The sequence below is a fragment of the Numenius arquata genome, chromosome 2, assembly GCF_964106895.1.
Source record: "Numenius arquata chromosome 2, bNumArq3.hap1.1, whole genome shotgun sequence".
NCBI lineage: Eukaryota > Metazoa > Chordata > Aves > Charadriiformes > Scolopacidae > Numenius > Numenius arquata.
Window position 1 is genome coordinate 19,234,545 of NC_133577.1, and position 3,555 is coordinate 19,238,099.

A 3,555-nucleotide genomic window follows, 5' to 3' on the forward strand; every position below is an offset into this window, starting at 1 on the left:
CGCCCCTCCGAAAGGCCGACCGGGACCAGCCCCGCCTCCCGCGGCTGCCGGCCGGCTGGCGCGGCCTGTCCGCCGGCCCGGGCTCCTCGGCTTCCCCGCGGCCGCGGTCAGGCGCCGCCGGGGCCCCGTGGAGCGGGAACGGGGGCGGACCCCTGTGTGCGTGGGCAACGCAGAAACACCGTGCGGCCGCGGAGGAAACCATTTATATGCGCGGTTTTGCTCATCTTAATGTTTTGGTTGGTTCTTCTTTAGCATATTCTAGTTTTTAATTATGTGGTTTTGCTCCTGAAAATTTGTGCGGCGCGGGGGTCTTCAGGAGTGCAATGAGGATGCTCTCTATTTTAATTTTTAAGTAATCTATTCAAATAGCAGATGGGAGATGGTTGCCTAAAGCAAGCCCGGAGAAGGGTTCAGGGGATTGCTGACCCTCAGTCTGTCCTGCACTTCTCCCAAACGGTGAGGGAAGTTTGAAATGGGAACGCTGGTGTTTGGAAACAACAGGGAGATTTCTGAGGAGGAAGCAACCCCGCGGGATGAGTCACAAGCATCCCAGGCTGGGCTCGGTTCACGTTTTCTCAGCGCTACAGCAAACTGTGAAACAGATCCCAACACCTCGTTCTCTGCTGACGCGTGAATCACAAATACAAAACGTGGTTATTAATTAGTATTGTATAGTTTTGAACTGGGGGGGGGGGACACATGTCACACCCATCCTCCTTTAACGCATTTGAGAAATATGTGGGCAGATCTACAAGCAAAACAACATTTGTTTTGAACAGATTAGTTACGGTCTGTGTAATAAGGTCTGTATTCAAAGTTACAGGATTATTCACCGTCAAGATTTCTTTTAGTTATGTTTACACATTTACATGGTAAGAAGGAGGATGAGGCAAAACTAACCTCTTTGCCCACCTTTCCGTGGAAACATGAAAATGTCAAGCTGGATGGAAGGAATGATCCATCTGCTGTTGCCTCTGACAGTGTCTGAGAGGTATGAAAAGTTTCAGAAATTTTGTTGAAAAGTTAAAAATAGTGAAGTTCTCCAGAGCCTTGTATTCAGCACTGCTGCTCCTGCTGCTGCTGAGGTTGTCACCGCTCGATCTGGCACTGAAGTCATTGTCACTGCCCGAGAGGAGTCAGTAGGCATGGACACCAAGTTATTCTCTCAGCCTTGGATTTTGTCTTCATCTTCAGACTATGGATGAAAATACCTAAAATAATAGTCTAAGATAACATAGGTTCTTAAGGTATTAGGACAAGGAAGCCGTATTTTTCTGTCATGGTATCATTCAAAATAGTGCATGTAAATGGAGGCTGTTTTTAAAGAGAGTGGTTTTGAGGAATATGAAAAAGGTAGACAACGGAGAGCTATGTTGGGTAACTATGACATTAAGACTTTCCATTTAATATTTATCTATGTGCTGGAAACAAGAAAATTGTTAATATATCAATAATTTTAAATCAAATATTGTGTCAGATGCAGATGCTGACACCTACAATGAGAAAGCCAAGTTCTGCTTTCAGTGTTTGCTACCTTTTTATGTTACGGTTTGAAAATGTTCCGCTCTTAAGAAGCGTATTACTTCAGTAATGTGAACAGCTGGTGTTGCAACCTATTTGAAGAATAAAACCAACCATAATAAGAGTGCTTTCTCAGTAATCATTTGTGAAACAAAAATACATTCATCTTTCATCAATAGTTGTCAGATAGGCCATCTTAATACAACTCAGAATATCGGGGATTGTTGACAAGCATATGTAAATATCCAGGTTTATAAGATGTAAAGCGGTGCCAAAACTTTTTATTCTTTCTGTGGTAACATTGCTGTACAAACAGTAAAAATAATTTTGGTTTATCTTTGGCAATGAGTTTCTAAGATTTCCATAAACTTGGGAATTACTTACATTCAAAATGGCAAATATCCTTCAAACGTGAGACAGTTGGAGACATTGCGTGCTGGGTAGGAAGTTGGACTATTGGAATGCTTTGCTGCCCTCTAGGTGATGAATATTTAGCTAAATCTTATTCTGCTGTTTAGCAGAGCTTAAAAAGGGTTATCTGCAGACTGGTTTTGAAATATTCTACATGTAGTTGAGAGCACGAAGCCACTGTTACTGAAATGCTGAAATGAATTTTACAAATTATAAACTATCTTCTAAGCCTACTGATTTTGTTTTTCCTTTGCTTTGCAATCTCTATCTTTTGTCAAGTCAGTTTTGTCTTTCCGTTGAGTTGGGAGATTCGGTGGACAAATGAAAGTGATAACTGTAATACCAGACATTATGCTTCTGCATTTAGGATTTGTTTCTGATAGGGTTTTGAAAAACTAGATGGAAACTATTAGTGTCTTGTTTAAGAAGTGCAGCGCCGTGGGTTTACTTTAACACAATTTTTGTACCGAAGCTGAAAGACTGCTAACCTTTCCAAACTGCAGGACTTCGAAATGCGGCGTTACATCCTCTGAGCGGCGACAGAAACGGGCTGAGGCATCCAGCAGGACCTCCCGGGGGCTCGGCAACAGCGGGGCGGCAGGAATGACACCCGCCCCCCTTCCCCCCATAAGGCTCGGCCGAGACTTTAGGGCATCGCTGGAGAATCAGTGCCACCTGCTGCACATCCGTGACAGGCAGCTTCCAACAACCTCCTGCTGCGCCCGGGGGGGTCATACAGGCTCGCTTTGAATATTCACAGCTTCTGACGTTCTTCATCACATATTTGAGTTCTCTGCGGGAAAAAACAGTCGTAGGAAATTAAGCGTGGGAAAAAAAAAAAAAAGGCCTGAAAGCAACACGTAGCGCTGCAAATTAAGCATTACAACTTACAAAGATTTGTTGTTTTGTTTTTTTTTTTAAAGGCATAATAACGTTGGAGCCTCGCTCACCTACAACACCTGCGCTTTGAACATCAGGGACACGCTTGTTATAAAACAAGGACTTCAGGAGCCCTTTTAATGCTCCCGGAGGCTGGGTGCCCGTGTGCGTGGCGGGGCAAGTGGCCTCGCCGGGGGCCTGTCGCCACCCTGAGGGAGTCGCCTGCCCTCAGAGGGCGAGGGCCGCGTTTTCCTCGCCGCTGGGGCGAGGTTGTTTGACCCTTGACGCCATGTCAGTGCCCCTGCCCTTCCACTTGAGGGAACGGACACGGAGCATCCGTAGCCGCCGGTGCGGGACAGGGCGGGTTGCTTCAGCGTTCGAGCGCGGCGGGAAGCACCAGAGCGGGAGGAAGGGAGGGAAGAAGGGGCTGAGGGGCAGTTTGCGCGGGCGAGCGGGTGGCGGCGCCGCCGAAGGCGAACGGCCGCGCAGTTCAGCCGTTAACGCCATCCCCCGCTTTAAACTTCCCGCCCGGCGGCCGCCCTGCTTGTTCGCCGCCGCAGTTTCCAGGCGCCGCGGGCGGCGGACGCGCCCGGTGGCCGCCGCCTCTCTGTGTCCCCTTTCGGGCCGGCGCCGAGGGTGGCCGCCGTTCCTCCGCGCCACCCCTTCTCGGGTCCGCCGCTGGGTTGGTGCCTCCGCCGGCAGCGAAGGCGAATCTGCCGAGCTCGTCCTGCCGCTAGCGCAGTT